This window comes from Octopus bimaculoides, chromosome Z, assembly GCF_046866305.1.
Source record: "Octopus bimaculoides isolate indiv1 chromosome Z, ASM4686630v1, whole genome shotgun sequence".
NCBI classification, from domain to species: domain Eukaryota; kingdom Metazoa; phylum Mollusca; class Cephalopoda; order Octopoda; family Octopodidae; genus Octopus; species Octopus bimaculoides.
Genome location: NC_142944.1, coordinates 37,266,617 through 37,283,900, shown reverse-complemented (window position 1 = coordinate 37,283,900; position 17,284 = coordinate 37,266,617). Strand labels below are relative to the sequence as shown.

At 34.8% G+C, this 17,284-nt stretch overlaps 1 protein-coding gene and 1 long non-coding RNA gene across 3 annotated transcripts in view; one reads left to right on the top strand and one right to left on the bottom strand.

Moving 5' to 3' along the window:
* Window positions 1-2,095, bottom strand: part of LOC106872837 (eukaryotic translation initiation factor 4 gamma 1) — a 64,271-nt gene extending 62,176 nt beyond the window's left edge. The window contains exon 1 of one of the 2 annotated variants that reach the window (XM_089365188.1): window positions 802-2,095. The gene's annotated coding sequence lies outside the window, so the exon portion shown is untranslated. The remainder of the gene's footprint in view (window positions 1-801) is intronic. The other variant, XM_089365190.1, reaches the window with a different exon arrangement.
* LOC128249598 (uncharacterized) overlaps window positions 1-17,284 on the top strand; it is a 65,984-nt gene that overhangs the window by 147 nt on the left and 48,553 nt on the right. The window lies entirely within an intron of this gene.

Below are 17,284 nucleotides of genomic sequence, written 5' to 3'. Positions count from 1 at the left end.
TTTTGTTGTTTTACTACCATTTTTGTACGCAATTTTATTGGATAGTAATTTTTTTTTTCTGTCAAGTTTAGTGCATATCTAAACTCTAATTGCATATACATACCACTGATGGTATTTACACATTGGCTTATCAACTAACAGGTACAGTATTATTGCGACATCCTTTATTGTATATGATTAATAGTTGTTGCTCAGGCTTTCATATGGTTAAATGGACATGAAATTAGAATCAATCGAAAGTCACCTGAAATATATACACATTCATTATAAATATATATCTATATATATTGTACAGCACATGCAGACATTAAGAAGACAGTTACATAAAAAGCCGACAAATGTGTATATATGTATTTAAGTGTCTATTTTCATTACTGGAATTACGTAGGACGAGTTTGCCGTTCAGCACGACTATCTACATCCTTTGTCATCTTAGATAAGATGAGGTCCAGCATCAAAAATCTGACCTTACATTTTCCATCAATATTTCTCTACCTCAAGTGCATCTATACATACAAATCACCCGTTTCAATACCCTAATGTAAGATATATATACATATATAGATATAGGCGGACGTATGTATGTATAGTTTATGTATGTTTATATTAAATCAGGGGTGTACAAATGGGTGACAGACTTTAAAACAGATAAAGAATACAATTCACTCTTTTAAGTCTTCTAGCTTAGGAACTTTAAACTTTTCACCATTTGGATTCTTACTGTAAAATAAAGAAAATCATCTTTTCTTTATTCTACTATACAAACGAAATATTTAATGTTGTAAAGTAAATATAACTTACCTTGGATTTTTATGCTATTATTGAATAATTAGCAAGTATAAAACATATATGCCAGGTAGAAAGTTTCGTTGCAGCACAAAGTTCTTGACAAGGAAATAAATCGAAAGATTGTTAGGTTTAAGACGGTAAAGTGAAAGTAAAATGTATTGCGATTAAAATGTTTCGTTCAATCGTATTTCAAATTAATAAATTTTAAAAATGTGATTTTTGTTGCCTGAGAATTACATATTCGGAATCATTTACAATATTTTAAAAAGATTTGCCTTCGTATTTTTCTTTCATTTCTTTTTTTAATTTCGTAAACTATTTAAAAATGGATTTCTTTTTCATTTCCTCGATATTGAAAATGTTATCAACAATTATTATTTTATTTATTAAACTGAGCATCTTAAAAGAAAAAGAGATTCCTTTTCGTTTGTTCAGTTGTTTTAATATCCTGAATAAACCTTGACAGAGCTGAAATCTTAATGATTGGGTTTTAACTGATTGCGATTAAACTGTGTTTTGGTGCATTAACACTGGTTAAGGTAATTTGAAAAGAATGAGTAAGAGGACGTGTGTGCTTGTTAAATCAAACAGATATATATATATATGAAACTACTAAATATAATTATGACATTCTTCCTTCAATTCTCTTCTGAAAATTTTCTTACTAACTCCTAACAAGCGCGCGCTTTTACGCGTGTACGCGCAAACGCATGCCTTAAACACGTATACATGCACACACACACATACACAATCTTATTTACATCAAGTCTCTTTCTTACTCTCAAAAGAATACCCAGATTTTTTTTTGTTGTTTTTTTCACATGTGGGGAATTTTTTAATCCGATTTTTGTCCTTTGTTTTCTTTTCGTGTGATGTGTGTAGAAGGCAAAAGATACAGAATAGGTTTTGGTAGTAAAAAGAATAATCAGGTGAATTTACACCCTAATGCCTTAGAATTCCAGCTGCGATAGCCATATAGCTGAACTTAGGACAGATGTCGAAATTAGTGAATCTACCGATCATCAGTAAGAAAAAGTGTACAAGTTTAGCTATTGAAACGATTTCAGTAATGTCTGATATTCAACAACCTACCGGCATCGTAACACAACGCGTGCCTGAAGGTTTTAGTTAGCATAAAAGTTTAATGAGACAACTACTGCCATTCATTATCAAATTAATTTGTTCGCAGTCTGTTTATTTAGATAACGTGTTGGAATCTATCACTCCATCAATGCACTCACTTTTCAACAATTACTAAAGAACAAAGTTAACTTCCCTTCCTTGAACTCCTGAGAACTAAAAGGACATCACATCCCCCCTCCTCTCTCTCCGTGTGTGTGTGTGTGTGTATATATATATAAGAAGGTTTGGAGGTGATGTACAGGAATTATATATTAGAAAAAATAATAAGGTACTTAGATATCTGGATGGTTGTACATTTACAGATTTTTATTAATATGTCACATGTTTTTATAAATTAGCGCTTGCATCTATTCTTGTAGATACTCCAGATTTAATGTGTGTATATATATATGTATTATCATCATCATCATCGTTTAATTGGTTGGATGATATATATATATATATATATATATATATATATACATGCTAGCATAGGTTGGATGGTTTGACTGAGGACTGGTGAGCCAGAAGGCTGCACCAGGCCCCAATCTGATCTGGCAAGTTTCTACAGCTGGATGCCCTTCCTAACGCCAACCACTCCGAGAGTGTAGTGGGTGATTTTTACGTGCCACCGGCGCGAGGGCCAGTTAGGCGGTTCGGCAACGACCACACTCAAAACGTGTTTTTACGTGCTACCTGCACGGAGCCAGTCCGGTGGCACTGGTACATGTGCCTGTAAGGCGACGCTGGTAACGATCACACTCGAATGGTGCTTTTTATGTGTCACTAGCACAAGAGCCAATTCGTGTCCCTAGCAACAATCATGCTCGGATATGCTTCTTTTAATGTTCCACTGGCACGAGTGCCAATCAGGCGGTACTGTCATCGGCCACGTCAGCGATTTTGATTTGATTTAATTTCATTTGCCTCAATAGGTCTTCGCAAGCAAAGTTTGAATGAGGAGTACTCATAAGTGGGCCGGTTACACCCCAAGTTCGGATGTGCTTTTAACCTTCTACTGGCACGAGTGCCAATCAGGCGGTACTGTCGTTGGCCATGTCAGCAATTTTGATTTTGATTCCACTTGCCTCAGTAAGTCTTCACAAGCAAGGTTTATTGTCCAATGAATGAGGGGTATTCATAAATGGGCTGATTACAACCATTGGCATAGGCCATGGGCTCTGGTTTCATTGGGTCTTCTCAAGCACAGCATATCTCCAAAGATCCCGGTCACTTGCTATTGCCTCAGTAAAGCCCAATGTTCGAAGGTCGTGCTTCACTACCTCATCCCAGGTTTTCCTGGGTCTAGCTCTTCCACAGGTTCCCTCATCTGCTAGGGTGTGACACTTTTTCACACAGCTGCCCACATTCATTCGCAACACATGACCATACCAGTGCAGTCGTTTCTCTTGCACACCACATCTGATGCTTCTTAAATCCAACTTTTCTCTCAGGGCGCTTACACTCTGTCGTGTATGCACACTGACATTATGTATATGTATGTGTGTATATATATGTGTGTGTGTGTGTATATGTATATACATACATATATGTATATTATATATATATGTCTATGAGTTAGAGGTTAAGACACCATCTAAGGGATATTCAATATCCAATATACTACTGGATGTGTACCTATGTATTTTTAACCAAGTGCTTACTATTGCAGGGCAATATTGCAATTGAATATTAGGTATGGGTGGAGGTAAATTGGAAATTTACTCAGGATATTTGCCTTATATATATATATATATATATATATATATATTAAATATATACTTTTATAAAACAAATTTTACAAAATATATAGTATCTGTTAACAGTCTTAGCCAAAAACTCACAGTTGAGTTTTTGTATATATATATGTATACATGTCTCTTAAAGGATAGAGCTCAAAATCAATGCATTGAAGATACTTTATTGCAGCAACAATTATAATAACAGAAACAACCACAATAAGCCAAACCTATGCACATTTCAATAGGGTATCCCGGAAAAATAAACCACATCATAAGATGTCTTGTAAAATATTGTAACAAATTACAACATATTACAAATTTCTGGATACTCCATCTCATCACTGATGAGATGGAGTATCCAGAAATTTGTAATATGTTGTAATTTGTTACAATATTTTACAAGACATCTTATGATGTGGTTTATTTTTCCGGGATACCCTATTGAAATGTGCATAGGTTTGGCTTATTGTGGTTGTTTCTGTTATTATAATTGTTGCTGCAATAAAGTATCTTCAATGCATTGATTTTGAGCTCTATCCTTTAAGAGACATGTATATATATATATGTATATGTATATATGGAAAGAGAGAGAAAGTCATGGTTAAAAAGTTCACTGGACAGTCATGAGATCCCATGCTCAGTTCCACTTCATAGTTTCTTCAGCAAGTTTCATTGCCATTACCATATATCCATCTAAGAATTGCAAGTGGATTTAGCCACATACTGTTTAGAACCTTGCCATATCAACTGCATCATGCTGATCCTTGAGAATTACATTAAGGACACACATGTAGGTAGAATACTCAGAGTGCTTAATAAATCAGTCATATGTTTGGTCAAGAGACTGGATACTCATGTTTGAAAGTCTCTTGGAGAATACATCATATATAGTAGAGTAGGCTTAGTTGTTAGGGTAGTCGTAAGATTGTGGTTTTGATTCTTGGACTGGGTGATGCATTATGTTCTTCAGCAAGACAGTTCACCTCACATTGCTCAACATCACTCAGCTGGCAAAATCATTGTTCCTGTGAAAGACAAGTGTCCTGTCCAGTGGAAATATATGTACCACAGAAAACAAGAAACTGTCCCTTTGAATCTATGTGACTCAGGAAGGAACTTTACTTTATATATATATATATAGCATGGCTCAGTGGTTAGAGTGTCGAGTTTACGATTGTGAGGTTGTGAGTTCGAATCCTGGACTGGGCTGCATGTTGTGTTCTTGAGCAAGACACTTTATTTCACATTGCTCCAGTTCACTCAGCTGTAGAAATGAGTTGTGATGTCACTGGTGCTAAGCTGTATCAGCCTTTGCCTTTCCCTTGGATAACACTGGTGGCATAAACAACCTTGCCCGGACTTGCGCCTGGGAGGGTAACTTTCTAGGTGCAATCCCATGGTCAGTCATGACCGAAGGAGGCCTCAGCATATTTATATATATATATATATATATATATATATATATATATATATATATATATATAATACATTCAATAGACATGGCTATATGGTTACGAAATTTGCTTCCCAACCACATGGTTTTAGATCAGTCCCACTGCATGATACCTTGGATAAGGTGTCTTCTTACTGCGGACAACTAGAGTTCTTTGAGTGAATTTGGTAGATGGAAACTGAAAGAAGCCTGTTGCATGTGTGTGTGTGTATATATATATATATATATACTTTTCATCTAATGTCTGTTTTCCATGCTGGCATGGGTTCCATGGTTCAACAGGAGCTGGTAAGGCCAAGGCCTGCACTAGGCTCCACTGTTCTGGCAAGGTTTACATCTGGACACTCTTCCTAATGCCAACTGATTTACATAGTGTTCTTGGTGCTTTTACACAGCACTGGCACAGGTGCTTTTATATGGCACCAGTATGGGTGCTTTTTACAGTCCACAAGCACAAGCCTGTAAGATTAGAAGTGCTCAGCTGAAGAGGGATGTAGGGGGCATGCCTAGATACAAGGATAACCACAATTTTTACTTAGCTTGACTGTCTTCTGAAGCACAGCAAACTGCCAGGAGTCTTGATTCCCTGTCATCCCCTTTATGAGGCTCACTGTCTAAAGATCCTTTCTCACTACTTCATCCCATGTCTTTTTGGGGCTACCCTTTCCACATGTTCCCTCCATAATTAGAGATCAGCATGTCTTGATGTAACTGTCTTCATTCATATGCATTACATGACCATACCAGCACAATCTTCTCTGTTGCACGCTGCATTTGATGCCCTGTGTACCCAGTTTTTCTCTCAAATCACTTACACTCTGTCATACATGCACAGTGAAATTACCCATCCAATGGAACGTACTACCTTCATTTCTTTCAAGCCTTAGCATATCCTCAGTAGTCACAGCTATGTAGCATATCTGTTCATACACAGGCATCAGAGTGCGTCAGTTTTGGAACATTCATAATCTTTAATTTCGGTAGTAATTTATTGTTGCCTTTTAGCATATAAAACAAAATTCTGGAAAGAAAAACAATTTTAAATAACTCATAACAACATCAATATGAGTTTGAAATTTATGTTTTGAGAATTTTGAACATAACTAGTTTTCACCAGTTTCTTTCTGTTTCAAGTTTCATGTATACTTTAATACATTCCATTATACTATTTGAAAGTAGTCAAAGTCTTCACATCCTTCTTGCTGTTGTTTCTTTTGATAAGTTGCTGGCTGACTGCTTGTGCTTTGATGTAACCCTCTTACTTCTCATGACTGTAAACATGACTTGCAGCTTCAGTGACCATTTTAATACACCTCTTACTGCTTTGAGTGTGTGATGGCCATTTTGGTACTATCATTAGTGTGTCTTTAAAGCCTTTGAGATTCTTACTATTTAAAGATGTTGTCAATGGTGGTTACAAGGCTTCAGAACTCAAATCAGCCAACTTAGACAGCTTGGTGGCATTGACGTTTAACCAGGCAACTTTTCTTTGACTAAATGAACAGTATCCCAACTGGTCATCTTCAAATGGAGTACTTCTAATTCTTAGAATGGTGTCTATAGCCTCAGTACAAAGATTTGAACATATGGATGAAAAGCATTGCTTGCAACACTGCTGCTGATCGAGCATATCGTGCAGACCTCCTCACCACAGGTAGCACAATATCCTTCACCAACTTATTTTGTGTTCTTACAAGCTGCAATTGAAACAAAAGATGATTGGCACCATCAACCCATTTCAGATTGAGCTTAATATTAAACCAGTTGAGAAGATTGGCAGCAACTATAAATTCAACAATTAATCTCAAATTCTTCAGAGCCCTTCCCTTCAATTGGTGTCTGGAAATTGAAAGCCTGCTGAAGCACAGAACTGTAGTTAAACAATGGCTGTGACTAACAGGCTTAATCTCCAAGAGAGCCAATAACTGAGGTACTTCATCTGATCTTATTGCTTGAGCAATATGATAAGCATAGGACTAATCTGCACTAAGGTCTTGGACAATTTCTTCTGGCAACACTGGAATGGGAGGGCTTACTTCAATCTTTGGAAAGTTTGCATATATTTCTAGTTGTGTTGCTTCATCCAACATGTTACCAAGAGGACCTAACCACTTATTATTGCTTTTTGTAGATCATCACTTACCTGGATGAGGTGACAAAGAGGTAGCTCACTATGCAAATTACATACAATCCAAATAAGTCTTCTTTCAAGTTTTTTTCTCTAAATAACTCATTGCACCTCCCTTCCAGCCATTATTCACTGCTGTTGAATTCCCACCAATAGCCTGCACTGAAATTTCAAGCCCTCTCTCTTGAAGCTAGTATAAAATATTATCAGCAATTACCTACCTCTGCATGTTTTTTCCCTTCCACTTCAACTTCAGCTGTGAAATGAAACAAAAACTGACCACCAGGTTCAGAGTAAACAGTGTAGTGCTCTTTGATTAGACCTGGAAATTTTCTGGAAATTCCATCTACTTCAACCATAACTTTGGTTTCATTCATTCTTCTATCAAACAAAAGACAGGAGAGCCCTCCTTTTAATTATTTTTCTTGCTGATCAGATATCTCACTCATTACTTTTTCTTTCAATCTTCTAAGTTTTTTTATGATCTATAACCAAGGATGAATCCTCTTGACTGATGTGGCCTGCATCTATCCAAGTGGCAGATGCAATTCCAGCAGCCTCACGGAGTCCAGTATAGTCATGAATATTAGCTAATGCAATGTTTGAAATGTCTCCTATATTGTATATTCCTTTCTTTGGTATGGCTTCTGAATATTCTTTAGAATTTTCATCTGACATTACTTCATTTTCTTCAGAAGAACTATCAAACAACTGATAAACATCATGGCAGTGCTCTTCTTTTTGCATGACTTCACTCTACGTTCTCTTCTTTTCTTCCTTCTCTCTCTGACAAGGCCTTTCCTTTTTCTCAGTAGAAATCTCTCTCTTACTCTCTTAATAATCAGTTGAGCCCATTTGCATTCTACCTTGGTTTCCTGTCTTTGTCCTCTGTGAGCTTATGAAATCTAGCTCTAGGAAAGGTATCTTCTTTTTATGAGGGCAACAGCAGTCAATGTGGGAATGATTTCCTCTCTTATCAGTTAGAGAACAATCCTCTTTTGAACACAAAACTATGGAACACTTGCAGCTCAAAATATTGGACAGTGTATCAAGTGAGTGTAGAAAAGCATATTTCATTGCCAAGTTTCCTTTACCAAGTGATGTGTGTACTGCTTTCCGCCACAATCCCAATAGTTTTAGTTCAATTGTTTGACACTGTATGATCACTAGTGGTTTGAATTGTGCATTAGCTTTTATCCACTGGTGCAAAAGATGGGGTATTATATCATGTATGAGCTCCTTATATTCTTGGAATTTCGTTCTTGAAATAGTAACCCAAGTCTTAAAATGTCTCACTGTTGGAAGCTCTGATACAGAAAGCTCTATCTCTGTACCAATTAAAAGGTTCAAGTGGGATGAAACAGTAAAAATTCATTTAATCAATTAAAAGATAATATAAGAGTGATATTTTGAGTCTAATCAGTTTTTCATATAAATTTTCAGTTATTGTTTCAAAACAACACCATATTGAAAATTTAGGATAAAATTGATGTAGGTTAGAGTTATTTTGACCCATTTTGGTATATATATCACAAGTCTGGGAATAAAAAGGCACAATAATTTCACTACCAAATTAGATTTTTAGTAAGTTGTTAAAATTGATACACCCTAAGATGCATCATACAGTCTGCCTTTTACTCTCTGAACTTTGCCCAGTCTATTCTTATTCCAGCAGCTATGCTTTCAGAACAATCACAGGAGCCAGTCTGGGGGTATTGGCATTGGCCATGTTCAGTTGGTGCTTTTTACGTGCCACCGGCACGGGAACCAGTCAGGTGGACCTGGCATCAACCACATTCGGATGGTGCTTTTTACGTGCCAGCTAGGGGGCACTGGCTACAGCTACGATATTGGTTTTACTTGACTCAACAAGTCTTCTGAAGCATATCATATTGTCTGACGCATCAGGGGTATTCTTAACAGGACCAGACATGCATGACTGCAATCTCACTTTAGTTGCTGGATCTTCTCAATCACAGCATATCTCCAAAGGTCCCGGTCTCCTGTCATTGCCTCTGTCAACATACAGTTCGGGGTACTGTATCAACGTAGTGCTCTATTGAACTGATAGATGCTCTTCAAATTAGTTTGTTCTATTTAGCACCAGGTACCAAGAGAGGCAACATATATCTTTTTATATATGTGTGTATGTTTGTGTGTTTATTTCCTTGTCTTGATATCATATAATGGTTGTAAAAAAGCATTACCATTATACAAGTGGTGGTGTTCACATATATGTGTGTGTATGTATATATTTAGGTGTGTGGCTGTGTTTGTCCCCCTGCCATCGCTTGACTACTGATGCTGGTGTGTTTATGTCCCCATAACTTTGCAGTTCAGCAAATGTGACTGATCGAATAAGTATTAGGCTTACAAAGAACAAGTCCTAGGATCGATTTCTTTGACTAAAACCCTTTATAATGGTGCTCCAGCATGGCTGCAGTCAAATGACTGAAACAAGTAAAAGAATATACACATATATCTTTTATCTTTTATGTTTTACTTGTTTCAGTCATTAGACTGTGGCCATACTGGGGCACCGCCTTGAAGAATTTTTAGTCAAATGAATCAACCCCCCACCCCAGTACTTATTTTTTAAAGCTTGGTACTTATTGTATCAGTTCCTTTTGTAGAGCCACTAAGTTACAGGGACATAAACACGCCAACACTGGTTGTCATATGGTGGTGGGGAACAAACACAAACTCAGAGAGACACACACACAGATATATATATATATATATATATATATATATATATATATATATATATATATATATATATATATGATGGGCTTCTTTCAGTTTCCACCTAACAAATCCACTCACAAGAGTTTGGTCAGCCCAAAGCTATAGTAGAAGACACTTGTCCAAGGTGTCACACAGTTGGACTGAACCCAGAACCATGTGGTTGGGGAACAAGTTTTTTACCACATAGCCACATCTTGATCTATAATTAATTTATATATACACACACGTGCACACAATGGGTTTCCCTTTGCAAAATTCTGCTCAAAGGCATTAACTCTAGGTTATAGTGGAAGACACTTGTCCATGGTGCTACACAGTAGGATCAAATCCTAAACCAATGTTGTTGTAAAGAATGCTTCTTAACCACACCACTTTGACTGTACCTTCAGTTAAATATTGTTACATTGACTGTTGTATAAGTTTCTTAAAAGGGTTTTTTTTCTTTTTTATAACAAAGATATATGTAATTATAGTGGTGATTAATAATTACATAATATAGATGAACTGGAATTGGATGGAAGCATGTTTGAGTTATATACATTTTCAAGCTTACATATAAAAATATTTACTATAAACATCATGTGCTAACAAAACAAAATGATTGTTTTCAAGAAACTCAGTATTGATTGTTCAAAGTTAATATTAACTTAACATGGTGGAAGGAAAGTTTGAGCTGTTTGTAGACAAGGGGGATAATTAGGGACATCTTTTATTTAAACTTCATCAACACAGTATACTCAAGCCTTCATAAGTAAACAATTTTTTACAAATAGAAAAGGTTATAAATAATTTTATTGGCCAAAAAGTTATTTGTAACTCTGTTTCTCAGAGTAAAAACATTTTTGCTTACTGATCAAAGAGTCTTTGTTACACTAAGTAGACTGAAATATGTTCGTAGTTGTCCTTGTCAACAGACAAATCAAACTTACTTATCACTAACCATATGAATTTTTTCTGCTAAGACACAAGGCCTGAAATTTTGTTGGGGAGAAGACAGGTCAATTACATTGACCCAAGTACTCAACTTGTATTTATTTATTTGCCCCAAAATAATGAAAGGCAAAATCGATCTTGATGACATTTGAACAAACAAAATGTCATTAAGCACTTTGTGTAGCATATTAACTATTTTGCAAGTTTGCTGCCCTTACTAATGATATAAATTAACTTGGAGAGATTAATTCTTAATTTCTTACAGTTATCTCCCCTTTTTCTGATTGTTACCAACAACCGCCACTAGTTGTTTCTTTTTTTTTTCCCAATGTAAAGAGAAATTTCCTTTTGTATAGAAGTTTTTGCATTTAGTGTATCACCTCTTTAACATCTTTACTCAAATTCCTGCCATGAGTCCATTTGAGCTATTTCCCTTAACTCTTTTTCTTTTTTCATTATAAATATTTTCAAACTTTTGTTCTTGTCAGATTTCATGCAATCAATCTCATACAGAGTTTGCTGAGACAGCATAGAACAACTAATAAACTATAGAATACAGCTGTTTGTATGAATGTGACAGTCAGTGGTTATAATTATGTAAGCTACAGTATGTACAGATGGAGAACTAATTAGTTGAGTAAGCAGTGCTTGTATTTATTTATAACGAGACATGCTGGTGTCAATGTTTGCTTTCTTGCTTTTTTTTTAACTCTGAAAAGTCATCAAATAAAGGTTTGTGTTTGTTATGTTTGTTAAACGCATAATTAAAAATACATTAAATTATTCTTCTTGTTATAGGTGTTGAGGTGGTGTTAGTTACACTCACTACATACATTGTGATACTTAATTTCTGGTTATAAAGTCATGGTATTTCTTTGATTCAGTTATGGCATCAATTTTAAAGCTAGCTGCCACAGAGTAACTTTACACTCTGTGTTTTTCAATGTCAGTACATTAAGTGATATATCTTAGACTCTGGCACTCCCAAATCAAATACCTTAATCTTCATCATCTCATTCTCTGTTTGTTGTCTTTGAGAAATCATGTTATTAATTTAGCCACAAATTCCTCTTTTCTTCTCTTGTTTCCTTCTGGAAATATTATAAAATTCCTGTTTTGTAGTGAAGATATAAAACTTCTATAAGGTAGAGATGATGAGATAAAACCCATAAAGAATATTCAGTTCTAACAATTGAAGGATTATAACATTGGCTCACTTTAATATTATTCAGATTTTGTACAACTAGAAAACACACATATACATCACATACATGCATGCACAAATAATTACATGTGCACACACATGCATGCACACACGCATGCACATACATACACACACATGTACACACACACACTCTCTCTCATATTATTTACATATAAGACTACTTGGAATTAACTAATTCAGTAATATGAATTTTACAATAAGTGTAACCAGATTTACATAATACACTGTATAGCATATGAATTTATACCAAAATATTTCTTTAATCCTAATGTGACCATTTGTGGGTAAATCAGAATGTCACAATCGAAGGACCTTGGACAATCTTATCAATTCATCAAAGATTTATGATTCTTTGCTGTCATTTTTAGCATTGATTATGCAGTACTGAATTTCTGCATGCTGCCTAAGAAGACATCCTCACTGTTGTGACATTTTTGTGATTGCTTTTATGAATTTGTTATATTTTTAATGTCTCTAAACTTGCATGTCCATATCCAAGTCCTCACTCAAGAACATTGCACCAAAATAGAACAATTTAGGAACAACTATCTTGTACAAGACTGCACAGCAAAACCATCATTCTGTAAGCTACATCTAACCATATTTATACATGGAAGGGGCCAACACCTACAGGAGCTGCTTCAATACCTGATGAGAATGAACTTCCACATTTAGAGACAGAATACAGCAACACCATCAAGTCACAACAACTTACCTAAAAAATGAAAGAGCATTTTTCTTCAAAAACCTAAATACCAATGGAATACATTATACATGAAATCAAATGTTATCATTTTTCCTGTTCAGAGCATTACCATGTTCAAGATAGCATGAACAGAAAAGTTAATTAGTTACAAGTGAGTATTGTAGTTCGCTTGAAGCATTGTGTATTGTTTGTAAAGAATAAAAAATTTAGAATGGTATAACAATGCACTATAGGACAAAAAATGGACTATATACCTGTTGTAATTTGGTTATCTATAGTCCGATGATATTTCGGAATTACAATTCCTTCTTCAGATCTTCTTTGCTGGAGTCTCTGCTATAGCAAATAAGATCTGAAGAAGGAATTGTAATTCCGAAATATCATCGGACTATAGATAACCAAGTTACAACAGGTATATAGTCCATTTTTTGTCCTATAGTGCATTGTTATACCATTCAAAACTTTTTATTAATTAGTTACATCCACTGTCCAAGTCAACTGATGTGATAATTATTAAATATTTGGTACACATGGTAGACATACTTTCTGTAGAATTAGGGTTACTCACCTTCAATATGAAAGGCCAGAATAAAACAGGTGTCAATATTGAAAGTTAAACTTTAATTAGTCCATATAATAATTAAATTAATAAATAATCAATAAAGGTAATATATTAACATTATCATTTTCAGAATGGAGATATAGCAAAATAAATGATTTTATTCCTGAAATTATTCTTATAGCATACTGTCATTACATATGTTTATATTGAGAGAGCAAATATCATGTGTTTAAATGGTAGTTTAATGCAAGTGTTTACATTTTACATTATTGTCTTTTATATCCTTCCATATTAATTAGTTTTTCACTTCGGGATTCTACAACCTATACTGGCAAAGTTCAAATGTCACTTTCAAATTTTGAGGTTGTGAACTTTTACAATGCAATTATAATACATTTGACTAAACATTTCTCTTTCTATATATCATAGTACTAAAGAGAGAAAATAATGCATATTATACACAAAAGGTTTCATAGCCCATAATTATTAGTGTACATTATACAGAAGTATGATACATACAAATAAATATGGTATTTGATTCATATTTTTCTGTTACTATAATTTACAGAATGTATGGTGTATGGTAATGAAACACGGATAGTAAATGTCAAGGACTGTATGGTGTATTTATAAATGAATATAAAAGACCAATACCAAATAGCTAACAAGCACCAACCCACAGATGAAAACAAATCAAGAGCATGTCCATTAAGTAGTAATGTCAAAGACAGTGGAACTACTAGAGGAATGCATTGCACAGAACATTCAAAGCTAGGTATATGCAGCATATACTTTTTCCAAATGTATAGAAATATGGAATGTCTGTTTTGGAACCTAAAAGAGAAATTATATTAGTGCAGATGTAGTTATCTGGTTAAGATTTGATCTCAACACTTCAAAGTATTAAAGTACTCAGTTGTTATCTAGTATCTATGGTTAGGTATGTTAGCTGTCTTTAATTATGGTATCTGTTTAACACTAGATAAACTCATAAGTGCAGGAAAGAAATTAGCTTAATGGGTGCAAACACAGGTTCAAATTTTTTTATAAAGAGAGAGTGGCTTATCACGTGCAGGAATGGCTATGTGGTAAGTAGCTTGCTTGGTAACCATATGGTTCTGGGTTCAGTTCCACTGTGTGGCACCTTGACAAAGTGTCTTCTGCTATAGCCTTGGGCTGACCAAAGCCTTGTGAGTGGATTTGGTTGACAGAAACTTAAAGAAGCCTGTTGTGTATGTATGTATGTATATATATATTTATATATATGTGTGTGTGTATGTTTGTGTGTCTGCGTTTATCCCCACCCCATCGCCTGACAACCAATGCTGGTGTGTTTATGTCCCCATAACTTAGTTCAACAAAAGAGACTGATTAGAATTAGTACTAGGCTTACAAAGAATATGTCCTAGGTGCTCTAGCATGGCCACAGTCAAATAACTAAAACAAATAAAAGAGTAAGGTCAATTTTTTTCAAACTTAACATATAAACAAATACAGGTATAATAATAATCCTTTCTACTATAGGCACAAGGCCTGGATTTTTGTGGGGAGGGGGACAATCGATCACATCAACCCCAGTACTCAACTGGTACTTCATTCATCAGTCCCGAATAAAAATAGTAATAATAATAATAATAATAATAATAATAATAATCCTTTTCACTAAAGGCACAAAACCTGAAATTTTTTGTTGAGTACCAGTATTTCACTGGTATTCAAATTATCAATCCCAAAAGGATGAAAGGCAAAGTCGACTTCAGCAGAATTTGAACTCAGATTATTATTATTATTATCACTATCATCATCATCATCATCATCATCATCATTATTATTATTATTATTATGGAAATGTTTCTATACTTGTTTGTTTTGGTGATAAAGTTTTTCAGGAGTATGTTCAAAACATTTTCACTGTCCCCACAAATATTTAGAGGGTGCACCTGCACCCACTGTTACTGAACCTTTGGACAAGCTGATTCCTCATCTGTTAATTGCCATGGTCTTGCTCACATAAAAAGATATGATTCATCACCAAAGAAAGAAAAGAAACATGAGAACCTTTGTTTCATGCCATTCCCAATGAAGAAGAACCTTTGAAAAGGCAGAAATCCTTTTGTTCTCTGCTTTGAAGGATACGATCTTCCTTTATTCATTACTGTTTCGGGATTCCAAAGCATTTATAATAAATTTTTTCATATTGAATATTTTAGTATCCTGTAACAAGTTATAACCATGGTTGCTTTTTAGGTCAAGGAGATTAACTGAGAAATAACTACTGAATGAAATTTTATCTGAAAATAAAAATAAAATAAAATAAAAGCCGTATGGAAGGTCAAATAGAAGCTAAATTAATGTTGTGGAATTATTTAGATGATAATTTTGAACCTTTGAAATTAAGAGGAAAGAATTTTGACATTTTTCTGAAACATAAACAAAAGAAATTTCTTATATATTTAATTAATCAAAGGAAGAGAAACAGAGCTCATAACTTAGGCTTTCCTAGAATTCCTGTTTCAATTTTAATTTCTGCAGATCGAGATGAGTTGAGAAAATATAAACATAGTTCTAAAGATATGTAACATAGGTACTGGCGTGGCTGTGTTGCAAGAAGCTTGCTTCCAAACCACATGGTCCTGGGTTCAGTCCCACTGTATGACACCTTCAGCAAGTGTTTTCTACTATAACTTCAGACTGACCAAAACCTAGTGAATGGATTTGGTAGATAGAAACTGAAAGAAGCCTGTCATATATATATATATATCTATGTGCATGTGTCTTTGTGTCTGTGTTTGTTCCCAACCACTGCTTGACAACTGGCGTTGGTGTGTTTACATCCCCTTACATTATTTTATAGGCCATGGAAGGATAAAAGACAAAATTAGCATGAATGGGATTTGAACTTAGAATATAATGGGCTGTTTCTGAATACTGTATGAATTTTATCAGATGTTTTGCCAATCCACTGCTTTAGATGATGACAAATCCACAAACATATTACCTACACTGTTAGAGAAATCAAATTCTTTATTTCCACTCAACAAAGTTTGTTTTATTGGAAAATATGTGACTTCTTTCTCAATGGCTTTAGATTTCCTTCTTTCTTGTCATCATCATGTTAATAGGACCCACATGGAATGAGAGTCCTTTCCTGTTGCTTTAAATGTTTGTATGATAAAATATTATGCACGTAGGATAGTGTTCTGTGTGTGTGTGCCATTTGACTGGCAGCCATGCCAGTGGCACGTAAAAAGTACTGTACAAGCTTTGAGCCTTATGGAGGCAGTGACAGGTGCCCAAGACCTTTGGCAATATACTATGCTTGTGTAGCAGACCTGTCAAGCCAAGTGAAATCATAGTTGTGTTTGATGCCAATGTCAGGTCATTGGCACCCATGCCGGCGGCATGTAAAAAAACACTCACCACACTCTTGGAGTGGTTGGCATTAGGAAGGGCATCCAGTTGTAGAAACCTTGCCAAATCAGATCGGAACCTGGTGCAGCTCCCTGGCTCACCAGTTTTCAGTCAAACAGTCCAACCCATGCCAGCATGGAAAGCAGACATTAAGTGATGATGATGATGATTATATATATATATATATATATATATATATATATATATATATATATATGTGTGTGTGTGTATGTAACCACTAAATTTATTATTTTATATTTTTAATTATATTAATAATAATTAAATAATACAATTTCATTGCCTCCTGGGAGAATCATTCTCTTTAATGCCTTATTAATCTAACACACTCACTGGTCTGATTTCCACTCATTTACTTATTATTTTTTACTGAGTGGAAATCAGACCGGTGAGTGTATTAAATTAATAAGGCACTAAAAGAGAACGACTCTCACCAGACACAATAAA